Source organism: Megalobrama amblycephala, linkage group LG2 (assembly GCF_018812025.1).
Source record: "Megalobrama amblycephala isolate DHTTF-2021 linkage group LG2, ASM1881202v1, whole genome shotgun sequence".
Taxonomy (NCBI): domain Eukaryota; kingdom Metazoa; phylum Chordata; class Actinopteri; order Cypriniformes; family Xenocyprididae; genus Megalobrama; species Megalobrama amblycephala.
In genome coordinates this window covers 1,506,878-1,521,723 of record NC_063045.1, presented here as the reverse complement: position 1 = coordinate 1,521,723, position 14,846 = coordinate 1,506,878, and the positions used below count along the sequence as shown (strand labels likewise).

The 14,846-nt window shown below is 42.2% G+C and overlaps 1 long non-coding RNA gene across 5 annotated transcripts in view; it reads left to right on the top strand.

Moving 5' to 3' along the window:
* Positions 1–2,912, top strand: part of LOC125263131 — a 39,641-nt gene extending 36,729 nt beyond the window's left edge. For all 5 annotated transcript variants that reach the window (XR_007183693.1, XR_007183694.1, XR_007183692.1 and 2 more), the window contains one exon: positions 570–2,912. This is a non-coding gene — a long non-coding RNA (uncharacterized LOC125263131). The remainder of the gene's footprint in view (positions 1–569) is intronic.
* Positions 2,913–14,846: the final 11,934 nt, after the last annotated feature.

The following is a 14,846-nucleotide window of genomic DNA, read 5'->3' as shown; positions in this document are numbered from 1 at the left end:
TTAAAGATCATACTCAGCAACGCCCCTTTAGGATGGAGCTGGAACTGTAATGGCCCATTATCACATACCGTTCACACTCCTCTATTGATTGAAAGGCTTGCTGTTCCAGAGAGGCTCTGAGACTGTAGAGTTGCTGTTTAACACTTAAGTAAACTTTTTTTTCTTAAAATATCTTCATTATTATTTCACACTGATGCTAGAGTCTAATCTAGTGTCTATGTGTGTGTGTGAGTGAGTGACGTGTGTGTGTTTGTATGGCTGTTGCTAATGATTCTTTAGAGTAACCAGTTGGTTACTTTGACCACAATCAATTAATTGAATCAATTTCAGTTTTTGAAAGTAAATAATAAAAATTAGTCTCAGGTAAACAACAACATTTTAAAGGACCCCACCAACAGCCTCAAGCTCCTACTCTATGTGTGTCCAGCATCTTGGGGGTGTGAGTTTATCCCGTGCCTGATGTCACTGTCTTCTCTGACAAACACGACCCCTTCAGAATGCCTGCATGTGATCAACAAGCTTTATGTGTCCATCTTCTTTCTGCATTAACTCTGGGTGTTTTTCAGCAGAATCCGCACACCAGACGGACCCTTTGCTCCAGCTGCTTTCTCTTCAGAGGACGGCCTGTCTTAGTGTGTGTGAGAGACGGGAACATCCTGTTGAGAGGTCATGTGACTGATGACGTACTGGGAATCTGAAGAATGAAGAATCTTGGCTGTCAGAAGACCAAATTACTCTCACTCTATCATAAACATGTAAAAGAGTGATTTGATATAGGCTACTATTTTACTTTGCAATATGTGTGTAAAATGGTCATAAGTGGGTTTTCCTATTCTATACAATGCATTATATCTCATTTGCATATTAATGTATTCTTGGAGCAACATGTAATATAATAAAATTTAATAATGGGAGTAATAATTGGCAACATTTTCATAGGAATATCTAATATTTCATAGGAATATTGATATATAATTTATTTCCCTATTCACTTGTTATGTCTCCCAAAATGCCTGATTTACATGCTTTAATCCTGGTGTGGACCTGTATGAAATCAATCCTGTTTCATAACAGAAAGTCATATTCTGATTTGAAACCCCATAATAATTTCCTGAGATGTTGATTCATGACAAACAATTTGAAAATTAGTCCCATTTAAATGATAATGACAAAATATTATATTTCCATAAGAGTGCTAAATTTGGTCATTCATTCTATCAATGTCAATCATATTTAAAGGCCAAGCAGAGGGAGTGGTCATGATGAAACTTCCAAACATTTGGTATCTCTGAAAAGCCCTGAATCTGCTCTTTTCAGGACATCCAGATTTAACTGTTCATATATAACATCCACTACAGTGTACAGAAGTCTATGCTTGGGTCACAGGAGGATATATTAGATGCAAACAAGTGAATGAATGTGGTTATCGGCTCATGCACTTGCAGTTATATTTACATGTTTTATGAGAGTCTTGTTCCATTTGGGAGAGCAGAAATGGAGTCATAGTCATAGTCCAGGAAAGAAATGAAAAGTCTCTATAAACCACACTACTGTAGAGAGTAATTGCCTGCTTTGTGTAGTTTTTGAACTGAATTAACCAACATGTCACAGTAAGGACACCTTCTATCATTAGAACAATTACTTCAATGCTGTCTGATCCAGATAGTGGCTGTTAATGCATGAAAATCTGAATTGAACATTGTCAATCACAATCAGTCGGCTCTTGATAACATAAAGGCCTGTACACACCGGGACGAATATCGCACGCGTTTATCGAGAACTTTTTTGTGTTCATTCCCAAGCGATTTTCACTAGCGATGCACAGAGTGAACGTACAAATTCACTCCCTGACAGTATGTGGCGCTTGTGCTCAACTTTAGTGCAAATAAACACGGTATACTGATACGACCTAGGAAGCTAGGGAGCTGTTTGAGACGCAGGGATATGTCCTCGTCTACTTATTTTCTCTTTGTCGTCTTGGTATCAATGCGTGTTCGGCAAGACCGTTTTGTGCTTGAGCGCCACCAAGTCGTGTTTTACTGTAACTTCAGCATCTCCAGGCATGTGAAAAAAAAGCGCCACTCTCATTGGTCGGCCGGTTTTGATGCGGCGCATCAAACCAAAAAAACGAACCTGAGGTGTTTTTTAAAAAATGACGCTTTTATGCCTGGCATTTTTCATGTCGTGTGCACACTCACATTGGGCGCCCTTTGTTTAGTCATGAGGCGTTAAACGTCAGTGATAATTGCCCGATATTCGTGCCGGCGTGTACAGGCCTTAAGACCTGAAAAAAATGTATCTAATACTTTTAATTTTCATTAAAGCGTGATCAAAAGAAATATGTAACAATTCAGATAGTACAACTTGACTTAATGGTGAAAAAGGAGTGAATGATTTACTGCTGTGTTACAGTTTTTCTTAATTGTTTACACACAAATATTGGTACTTGAGACACAATGACCACAACATGTAACTCATGCACCAACCCCCTGAACCAATTCTGCTAAACTACAAGCACAATTCCTGCTTTACACTCACATTGCAGTTCTAAAACACACTTTTTTCAAAACAATTCTCTGCATTTGGCACAATTTACGGGCAGAAAAATCTCTTGTTTTCACAAGGAACACACTGCCATTCAAATATGCACACTGACTCATCACATGGGCAAACACCTGTCACACATTTTTACAATTAGCAAACAGAGCTTTAGCATAAAAGGGCAACAGGTGAGCTCTTCTGTTTTGGAGCAATGGATGCCAACAATGGAAACAGAGGCAGAGCAGCATAGTTTTTTTTTTTTATACAGTAAATTCTTCTGTTGTTTTGTACTGTATGTGCAACTTTGCGTTGTTTGTGATGTGCACTGTACATTGTTTTTGTTGGAAAAATAAAATATATTTGTTACCGTGTATTTGTGTGTTCTGACTATAAAAACTATTATTATATATATATATATATATATATATATATATATATATATATATATATATATATATATATATATATTACACACTACAAATATTTTACAACACACTTATGTATGTACTGTCTGTAGTAAGTGTAACACTGAACCAAATAAAGACCAAAGTCATTATGATGAATGGAGAAGTGTTTTACATTCATCATAGTGTTTTACATAGAGCACATCAGTGTTCAACTGGTTCTTATAAATGTCTATTCATATGATGGTTTGTGTGTGTCATTTGAAAACAAAATACCATTTTGAGAAGAAATAACATTGTTTTGAATGTAAAGTTTCATTTTGCAGGAGAATTGAGGGGTTTTGCCCATTGTGTGTGTGTTTTTTGATTTGTGTGTAGAGTTCTGAGAGTATGAGGCATGCTTTCAGAAAATGTGTGTAAACAATCAAAAAAAACTGTAAAGCACAGGTTGAACATGGCCGTCCTCGTTTGGTCTCTGGTTTTGTCAAACAGTGTATAAACTGACAAATAAGGCAAAAGTGGTGTGTTATTAATATTTTACAACCTTCCTCACCTTAGAGGTTGGAAACAGAATGTCTGAAGGAAGATGAGAAACTGACAGAATGAAAAGAAATTAGACAAAAGAGTGAAAGGAGAGCTCCCCTCATGTCTTCTCTCTGTCCCCATTCTTTTCCCTTTCCCTGTTGTCCTTCATTCTCCTCACTCCATCTCCTTTCTTCTCTGTTTCTCATCTCTCTCACTCCCACCGAGCAGGATGATTCCGCTGATCAAAAGGAACAAACACAGTTAAACTTAGATATGGTGTGACAAGATGATTGTCAGTGATACTTACAGGTGAGGAGAAGGTCTGGCTGCTTGCACTGCAGTGGTTTCCTCTTGTAAGGTCAAACGAACCCAGAAGAGCCAGGAAGTCAGTCGCTTGAGGTTTGTTTAAATGGACGCTGAAATCACCCAGGACTACAGGCGGAGCGCCATCCTCAGGGAAGTTACTGACATACATGATGCTGCAGCTCATAAGCAGCTGTCATGAGCTGAGGGGGCCTTTTCCTTCATGGCATACATAAAGCACCCTCTGTGGAGGTTTATTGACTATGGGGTACCACATATAAAAAATTCTGGAGAGAAAAGACCAAAGACATTGCATCTTTCGGGTTTTGGGTGTATCTTAAAGGTTTCATGACACAGCAACCTATGGGGCCCTATAAGCCCTAGTAACCTGCAACAAAACTTGAGAAAAACAGAGAAAACACAAAAAGGCACTCTTTTTGACAAAAAGCCACAGAGTAACAAATTAAACTAAGCAGAACATTGGTTAAGAAATCTTCAGAAAGCTGTGCAATACATGGGGATGATAACAAGAGAAAATACATCAAAATAAATGGCCAGTGGTCACATTTGTTATGGATACAGCATGTGTTCCATTCGTCTCCTACCGTAAGTGCGTCGCCTTGCCAAGTCCTCCAGGTTTCTGCGCCCTCTTTTGGTCTGTGGTTTTGTCCTGTGCCAGCAGAAAACACAATGTATAAACTGACGAATAAGGCAAAAGGGTTGTGTTATTAATATTTGACAACCTTCCTCACCTTAGGGGTTTTGCCGATGCAGAATGAACATGAGTAATGGCTGAGGGGAGAGGACAATCTGACCAAATGGATAGGATTTTTTTTTAAACACTTGAATGTGGTGTAGTTTCATAAAAAAGCAACATTTTGAAGTAAAATCTATTTTTGTCAAAGACTTAAGATCTAATTCAGAATGATGATAACATAGATTGAGCAAATCGAGTCAATCAACACCCTGTAGTGATTTTTACTTTTTCCATCCAAGGACGTGAAGTAAAATAGGGACTGGTACTCATGTCACCGTTGACGTTGTGATTTTTGGATCACACGTGTAATCAGGTGTGATTATGAGTACATTAGATGACCACTTCCCCCTTTTTTTCTAGTTCAGGGCACCAGTCAAGGTCTTTTACTTTGGCAGTATGAGAACTCCCAACAGGGGCTTTCATTCATTTAGAATTAATGTAAAGTGGTCAGCTGATTTATCTGAAAGATTGGTGATATTGCTAACTTGTAGAACCTCTTCTGTATTATCAGCACAAGGAAGACACAAATGTAATAAAATAAATTTTATTAACAAAAAGGTAAACAAGAATAACTAACACAACTACTAAATGAATACCATGAATGATAAAGGAATAAAGTGCATAAGATACGTAGAATACAAGTGATTAAGTTGAGTGTGGCTATGGAAGAGTTACTTTATCTTATGGAAAGATAAACTGTTTCTCTGAAAATAATAAGGTGGAGAACCTTATTATGCACCAAACAAATAAACGAGAGATTATTTGTTATTAACTAACATCAGCTATATTACATCTAATGGAAATTAGGAAATTATATAATGATAAAATACAACAATGCCAAGGTCTCTGGAAAGAGGTTTGGTTAAGTGATATTTACGTTCCACTTGGTCGAGTCCGATGACGGTGACGTCTTCCACTGGTTGTGCTGGGTGACAATGCAGTAGGGAGAGGAGCCAGAATCTGTTTCAACAGTCTTGAACACGAAGCTCTGTGGGATGCTGATCTCCTGGAGCACCAAAGGGTCCTAAAATCTGGAACACGCAGATGAGGCCCTGGTGTAGGTGCAGAAGGTCCTTAACAATCTGGAACACGCAGACGAAGGTACCTTGAAGTGAAGGTTTGCTCTCCTGAGCTTAACCTTGTTACAGATGATGTTACTGTCTCGCTGGACGGAAACTCTGGATGTAGTGTTTGTTGATGTCTCTTTCCTCACAAGCTGGAAGCTTAGAACGGGGTCGACTCTGGTCCATCCAGAGAGACAACAACAGATCCCATGATCTGAGTCTACATCTTGTGAGGCAGCAACAGAGGCTCAGAACGGTGTTGTGTCTGTTAATGTCTGTCCCCGTGCAGGGCAGACTCAGAACAATATCTGTTATGTCTTTCCCTGTTTGAAGGGCAAACTCAGAACAATATCTGTTAATGTCTCACTCCATACAAAGTTGAGACCCAGAACAAGGAGTGTCTGATGAAAGGGTACCTTTATCCCTTTCCGATGAGGAGGGGATTGCATTTTGGCGCTTCTCCATTCGAGTGCTGTGATTGGCTGCTGGCATCAGAGGGGACACACAGAGTGTGGCCCACCCTTCTCTCCCCTGTGGAACTCATTTGCATAAAGCACAAAGTTGGAAGTCTTTACAGTGTCTTTAAAGTTTACCAATGCATTTCTCACTTTCCAAATCACCACCAGAATACATACTAAACACATAGAGACTACACATGATGGAAAAAGATTGAACTGTCATTCAATTGTACATTAACAGCTGAATTTGTATCAGATGTAGCATATGCACACGTATCAGGATAATCAATAAACTTGGGAATGTTCAGCTAACCCTAACCCTAACCCTAACCCTAACCCTAACCCTAATCCTTTGCAACCTTTCTTCGACTTATTTCTACTTCCCACCAGTATCTGACAATCGACGAATTCTCCTCAATCACCCATTCGCTTGTTGCCTTGACCAATCACAATCTCAATTTTCCCTCACCATCTTACCGTTCACCAGCACCTTAACCTAACCTCCCTCCCAACATCAACCTAATGCTGATCGTCCTCCAGACCAAAACTGGTCCTGGTGCCGGGCTCGACCTCGGGACTCCTTGCTCCCGAGCCGCCCTCACTGACCACCATACCAACCATCCAGTTCCCTCCACCCCCTACTCCTAGAACTATGAACCTCCTCAACCCAGCTGTATTGCTACAAGAAAATATTCCTAGCTCCATGCCGGTCTCGAACTCGGGTCCCTCTGCTTCCCAAACCATTACTTTAACCACTACACCATCCCAACTCTTTTATTCAATCCTCCTCCACACACCTATATTGTTATGGACCACCGTTTCTACAAGAAAATATTCCTTGCTCCATGCCGGTCTCGAACTCGGGTCTCTCTGTTCCTGAACCATTTCCTTAACCAGACTAACCCCAGATGCGCCATCATCTAGAATCCGGGCTATTCCTATGAGGGTTAGGTTTAGGCAATGTGCAGGTACAGGGATAGCCCAGTTATCTCCAGTGACGGTTAGGTTTAGGTATAAATCGCCGGTGTTTCTTTATCTAGAATCCGGGCTATTCCTATGAGGGTTAGGTTTAGGCAATGTGCAGGTACAGGGATAGCCCAGTTATCTCCAGTGACGGTTAGGTTTAGGTATAAATCGCCGGTGTTTCTTTATCTAGAATCCGGGCTATTCCTATGAGGGTTAGGTTTAGGCCATGTGCAGGTACAGGGATAGCCTAGTTATCCCCCTTGACGGTTAGGTTTAGATATTGCCTTTCCCCCTTTTTTTCGGAAAGCCTTTTCCTTTTAAGGGATCACTCAGAATGGGGAATACGTTATGGATATTCAATCCTCCATTACCCCAATCATCACCATCACCCCTTTTTTATTTTATTTATTTTTTATTTTTGTCTTGAATTTTTATGTTAAGTTCTTACCCCTTGTGCAAAAAACTCTCTACCCCCCATGAAAGTTCCATCCGCTCATTTAGGCCATTTGGAACGCTGGTGTTTAGTTTTTTGATCCATGATCGCTCCCTGAAAAGCCTCTGCCCCTTTGACCACCTGGGGTTGTGTTCCAGACCACAGATACGTAGGCACTGGACCCCGTGTTCCCTGAAGTGTTCCACCAGTGATCGCTGCCTGCACGCCCTCCGCCCAGAACGGATCAAGGACCGATGCTGGTGGAGTCCCGCCCTGATTGAATTCTTCGTCTCCCCAACGTATTGCCTGCCACACTTGGTACATGAGATCATATAGATGCAGTTCTCAGCATTCAAGGGGATATTGGGTAGGCGGAAGGCCTCCACCCCTCTAAAGGCCTTAACGACACGGGGCCCACTAACCCGCTGACCCATATCCCTAACTAAAGGGAGCGGGCTGTGCACCAATAGATCCCTCAGGTTTGTGTTACGTTTATATGCGGCAAGCAATGAAAAATCACCCCCCACCCCAGTGTTCGCTAAGGTCCGGGAGAAATTGTCTCTGACCCGTCTTGTCAGATTCACCGTTCCCGGAGAAAACGTAAAAATCACAGGGACTCGCTCATTCTCTGACTGGGAAGATGGGGCCTTTTTATTCACATCCATCCCACAATGTTCTCTGTAAATCGCCCTCAACAATGTCCTGGAATATCCCCTTTGTCGGAGAGCTTTAAACAAGATGCGCTTTGCTTCTTGAAAGCCATCTTCCTGCGAACAGATCCTCTGAAACCTGACTAACTGCGCCAGGACGATCCCCCTGAAAGTGTGGCGTGGGTGATAGCTATGGCAATGAAGAAGCGCATGAGTGTCGGTCTCTTTAAAGAAAACCTTAAAGTCTAATCGTCCCGTCTTATGGAAATCCAGTCCCTTGTACACCGTAGTGTCCAGGAAATCCACAGCCTGTTTGTCAATGGCCGCTTTCACCTTAATGGAGGCATGGTGCGAATTGAGTACCTCCAGGAAGGTCTGGAATTCCTGTAGACCATGCTGCCACACGCCCCACACGTCGTCCAGAAACCTAAGGTAACTAAGTGGCAGTTTGGGGCATTTGGGAAAAAGGGTATCTTCCCACTGCGCCATATAGATGTTTGCGTAAGATGGCGCAAACCTCTTCCCCATTGCCGTGCCCTTGATCTGTAGGTAAAAGGCACCCTCAAACTCGAAGTCATTCTTCGTAAGGCTAATCTCGAGGAGCTGTAATATCGCCTTATCGGGCCTAGAGGGATCTGGGAAACTTTTCGAAACAATCCCGCACTGCTTTCATCCCCAGAGGAGTCTCAATATTTGTGTAAAGGCTGTCCACATCCAATGAAAATAAGAAGGCCTCTGGCGGCACCCGCAGCTGTTTTACCTTGTCCAAAAAATCATAAGTGTCTCTTACATAACTAAAATGTTTAGTAGATAACGGATTTAAGTAAAAATCAATAAACTCCGCCACCCGGTAACTCTCGCTCCCACAATCCGATACTATGGGGCGACCCGGGGGCATAAACCGAGTTGGCCACTTGTCCACGGGCTTATGGACCTTTGGCAATAAATAAAACCTCCTCGGCCTCGGATTGAGCTCCCCCACCAAATATGTGGCCTGCCGTTAACCAATAAAGCCCTCCTTAATCAGTTCCCGCACTATCCGCTGTATTTGTGGAATTGAATCCTGAAAAATGGGGCCTTGTAACTTAGAATAAAAATTAACATCGCCTAATTGCCTTAGGCCTTCTTGAACATATTCCGGCCTAGGGTTTGGGTTAGGGTTAGGGTTAGGGTTAGGTTAGGAGTTGTAAAATACAACAGCTCCCCCCAACCTAGAACCCGTCTAGGAAGGTTTGGAATAGGGAGACCGAGGTAGTGCACTGGCCGACGCCTGTTAGACTATACCACCCTCCTGACTCGGAGCCTCTCCTATATGGGCATTGGGCCTATAAAGCTATAAGTAGTATCCGATTAGATCTTAGTTGATCAGAAAAAACCACCACCCTAGGGTAATACACCCAAGGGTTTTATTAAATCGGGTCCATCTTACACCGGGCTATTCTGGGTAGGGTTACTTTGTACGGGTTTAGATCCCTACTGATCTAAGGGCTACAAACACTAGGTTTTACAAATCCCACCGGACTACTCAGATCTATGCCAAGTAAATTAATTAGGCTACAAGTATCCGATTAGATCTAAACTGGACCACCAACCTAAATCAAGCTTACGTGGGGAGGGTTAGGGTTAGGGTTAGGGTTAGGGTTAGCTTATATGAGTCCAATAAACGGACCCCAAAGGAGTCCGAATATGGTTGTGCACTGTCCATTCTCTCAGAGGCCGCTCCACGTGCATAAAAGAACGAGAATCGGAAGATGTCGCATCGACAGCCCAAGAACGCTTCCCCGTCCATTGCAAAAAATGAAAATATACACGCACCATGATGATAGAAAGAAGGAAAATAAGATTGTATAAACCAAAACCATCACAGAAAAATTCCCCAATGTATGTTAACAAACTAAAAAGGTGATAGAAAGGGATAGATATTTTACAGGAACTCTGTGTCGAGTTACCTGTACTTCACTCCATTTTTATAAACTTTAGTACTCACTGAATTGTAATTTCTCTATATGAACTTTTTTAACCCCTCATGAATTTTTTGTAAAAAGATTTTATTTAAATAGCTATTTTTTAGCCTTATTAATATATTTTTTTAATTTATTTGTGAGTGATAGTGGCCCTGTATAAGCCCTGTGTATCCGAAAGGTCAAAAGGTCATTTAAGAATTTTGGTGTTAAAATGAAAAGGGATCCAAAAGAGAGGAATTAAAAATAATCAGGGCTTTTTTTTCCATGCGGGTAACCGTCATCAGGGTTCGCGGCCAGCGGGCTAGCGGACTAGCGGGCTAGCGAGCTAGCGGGCTAGCGGACTCAGGGTTAGGTTTTAGAAGGTGGGTAGATTTTGAACATAAAAGAACTGAGGAGGGGTAAAAAAATTTTTTGAAAGAACAGTGACGGTTAGGTTTAGGTTTTAGAATTGGAGTGGGGTTTAAAAAGTAGCGGGTTAGCCGTAAAAGGGGTTTTCCTTTGCTGTAGGTCTAGAGGTTAGGGTTAGAAGAAGGGGAGGCATAGGGGATCGGAAAAGGATACAAATCTAGCAGTCTGAGGGCCTCAAAGAAAAAAAACTAGCAATCTGAGAGCATCAGAGATACAAATTTAGCAGTCTGAGAGCATCAGAGATACAAATTTAGCAGTCTGAGAGCATCAGAGACACAAATTTAGCAGTCTGAGAGCATCAGAGACACGAATTTAGTCATCTGAGAGCATCAGGAAAATAAAATTTTAGTAATCTGAGGGCATCAGAAAGATATAAATTTATAGCAGTCTGAGAGCATCAGGAAGACAAAAAGTCTAGCAGTGCGAGTGCAACAGAAAGAAGGATGCAAATCTAGTAATACGAGAGCATCTAGGTTTCATTAAGTCCCCTAGGAAATTTTGTATCCAATTTTCTGATCCAAGTAGCTTCCGCCTTGAGACGATCCTTAAGTGACCAATTGGGGTTGGACTGCAATCCGGTTGCGCGCAGCGCATGTACACCATGTAAAAGAAAATGCTGGACAACATATCTGCGTTTTTCAATTTTGTGGGTTATGTTATGTACGTGCTGGTAAATCCTAACTCTCAATTCATTTTTTGTCTGTCCAACATACTGTTTCTTACACTTGGTGCAAAATACTAAATAGACACAATTGCAGACCTCGTGCGAAAGTGCTCTGGGGAGCTGGAAGACCTTTTTTGAAAAACGACTGACCACCATATGAGCCGATGAGTAGTACTTGCAGCGGCCCACCCTGCCTTTTGGAGGATCTTTATAAATTTTACTCTGAACTAATCTGTCCATCAAATTGGTGTTTCTGCGGTAGGCTGCAATGGGTCTATGTCGTGTGAGGAATTTTGAAGGCTCCAGGAATTTTTGGAAATTAGCTTTAATGCATCGATTCAGTTGCTGGCTTTGGAGGGAGAAATGTGCAACCAAGGGCACGATCTTTTCTCTCGAAGTGATCTCGACCTCCTGAGTCGCTCTGGGTTGATCAAATGTTTTCAGAGCTTTTCTCAAAAAAGAGCGCGAATACCCTCTCTGTTTAAGTGCAGAAAAAAGAATTTTTACAGCTGAGAAGAAAGATGTCTCTTGAGTACAAATTCTCTTGAATCTCAGGAGCTGCGATTTAATAATTCCCCGAAAAGTATGCTTGGGGTGAAAGCTGTGTTTATGCAGTAACGAGTGGGTATCCGTGTCTTTGAAATAGACTCTGAAGTCCAGCAAGCCTGTTTCCAAAAAACCTGGGCCTTTAAAAGAAACAACATCCAAGAAGTTCACCTCATTAGGATCTACTGTATATTTAATTTTGATGGAGCGTTGATGACTGTTTAAATGATCAGTAAATTTAATAAAGTCTTCCATCGAGTGGGTCCACACACCCCAAACATCATCCAAGAATCTGAAATAAGAATGAGGCCGTTTGGGGGCCGTGGAAAGAGCAGTACTCTCCCAGTCGGCCATAAAAATATTTGCGTACGATGGGGCAAAGCGCTTGCCCATCGCGGTGCCCTTGACCTGTAGGTAAAATTTGGAATCGAATTCGAAATCATTCTTGGTTAGATTTATTTCCAATAATTTTAAAATATATTCATCAGGTCTGTTCGGGTCAGGGTACTGCCGCATACATTTTTCCACGGCTCTCAAACCGGCCTCAGTCTCAATGTTGGTATACAGACTGTCTATATCGATAGTGAAAAGTAGGGCGTTAGGAGGTATAATAATGTTTTTTATTTTATTAATAAAATCGTACGTGTCTTTAAGGTAGCTAGGGTGGCGCGTCGAGATGGGGTTTAAAAAATGTTCAATATATTCAGCGGTATGATAGGTTTCACTGCTACAGTCGGAAACAATTGGTCGGCCGGGTGGAATTTCCCCCGGTTTACTCCATTTCTGTGGTTCTTTATGTATTTTTGGAAGTAAATAGAACCGTCTCGGTCTAGGAGAACTGTCCCCCAATAAATATTCTTTCTGCGCCCCTCTTAAAATTTTCTTCTCAATCATTTCATTTAAAATTTTTTCTACTAACGCCCTTGTCTGTAGATAAATTGGTTCTTGGAGAGCACGATAATGGTCAGTCACAGCCAGCTGTCTTTCCCCCTCCCAAATATACTGGTCTTTATCGAGGATGACAGCGGCATTTCCCTTATCTGCCGGTTTAATAATAATATTTCTATTTTTCTGTAATTCAGTTAAAGCTCTCTTCTCTTCCCTTGAAAGATTTTCAGTGACCCCCAAGCCCCAGTTCAAGTGTGTGAATGCATAGTTGTCCGCTCTAATCAGCTGTGTGATCTGTGGCGGAAGACTGGCCAGTGAGGGTGTCCACTCTGAGGGTTCAGTAAAGGGAATTTTTTGTTTTTTACTTTTCTTTCCCTCAAAGAACGTTTCCAATTTGACCCGACGATGATAAGTCTGCATGTCTTTCAACAATTGTATTTTTTGTGTCTTAATTCCCCTTGGGGCAGGAATGAAAGAAAGACCTCGAAGCAACACTGATCGTTGTGGTGGTGTCAATTGGAACGTCTTTGATAGATTAACTATTAATTTATTCTCATTGGAGTTGCTTTTTTCTCTGTCTTCCCTTGTGGGACTCAAAGAAGAAATCAGTTTAAATGTACCATCCAGTGGTCGAAAACGGCCCTGGCCGTTAGCGCTCTCCAGTGAATTCCGTCATTTTCCACTCTGAATTGTTCATCCGGCAAGGCCGGGATACTCTTCCCCTCCCTCTTGATGTGGCTGTTAATATGTTCCACCATAGTTTGTTCCTCAAGAGGAAGGGAGGGTGAATAGTTAATGACTGGAATGAGTACTTCCGTGTTGGGCAATCTCGCAGCAGCCGCCTTACGAGCTTTTTGTAATTCGGCGAGAGCATTGATCCTATATCTCTGTTGTCTATTGTTCAGACCGAAGGATAGGATTATCTTGTGCGGTTCGACCACTATCGTTGCTCCCGTTAGAAGGTTCGCAGCGTGCTGCCACTTTGCACCCGGGAAACTGTCTATTTGCAGTTCGGGATGATTATGTGGTGGCAGTCTATCGATGTTCGAGTCTCCAATAATAACAAACTTTTTGGTTAGAGTGAGACTCCAATCCTGTAATTTGCTGCTGGTATTAGCATGTCTAGTCGGTCGTGCCGCTGCTCCGCCGTGTATTATGGACTGTATGTTGCGAGATTGTTTCGCACTGGTCGCATCGGTTTGAGGTGTTTCGGTCACTGGAGGTACATTCAAATGTTTTTTCTTACTGGCGTGCTTCCCTCCTGTGGTCTCTGTCCCAGGAGGAATTTCACTATCTTTTTCCTGTATGCACATGGCTATATTAGACATGGTACGGTCACTCAGAGGAGGGACTATTTCTCCTGGGGCCTGTATGGGGCTGTTTACCGCGATTTCGGTATGTGTGCTCTCAGCCTGAGCCTGTATGGGCTCGGGCTCTGTGTTTTTTTCAGCACAGCCAATAATAGGGGCCTGTTTTGAGCCCTGTTCAGATCTGGGGACCATCTGACGGTCCAGTTCCTCCTCTCTGTGATCTGGTTGAGGAGGAGGGGAGACATTTGAAAGGGTTTCATACGCTTGACGTAAGAATTTAGTTAATGGTGTAAGAGGTTTGAGTGGTGATTCTTCTTCATCATCGTCGGAAAAAAGAACCAGACTGGATGGAGAAGAATGGTCCGTGTGTCTAAACACCGCTTGTGTGAGCGGTTCATTGCGTGGTGAAGACCCTTCAAATATTTCCTCCTCCTCCAGTAGAACATTGTTAGGAGTCGACTCATTGTTAAAATTGATCTGGTTGAGGAGGAGGGGAGACATTTGAAAGGGTTTCATACGCTTGACGTAAGAATTTAGTTAATGGTGTAAGAGGTTTGAGTGGTGATTCTTCTTCATCATCGTCGGAAAAAAGAACCAGACTGGATGGAGAAGAATGGTCCGTGTGTCTAAACACCGCTTGTGTGAGCGGTTCATTGCGTGGTGAAGACCCTTCAAATATTTCCTCCTCCTCCAGTAGAACATTGTTAGGAGTCGACTCATTGTTAAAATCAGAGGGGTCCACCTCCTGGTCCCCAGGCACCCGTGTTGGTGTTTGTGGGTGCCGAGCGTGGGTCTCCTCTGGGAGAACAATCTGTACTTTTTTTGTACGAGCTGGTCTTTGTGTTCTAGGGAGAAGAGATGTAATTTGTATGGGTTGGAGGACCTCTCTGGGGTCCAACGGATTATCATCAGCGGCCTCCTCATCAAAAGACCAGTCCCCTCTGTGTGATGTGTCTACAAGTGTA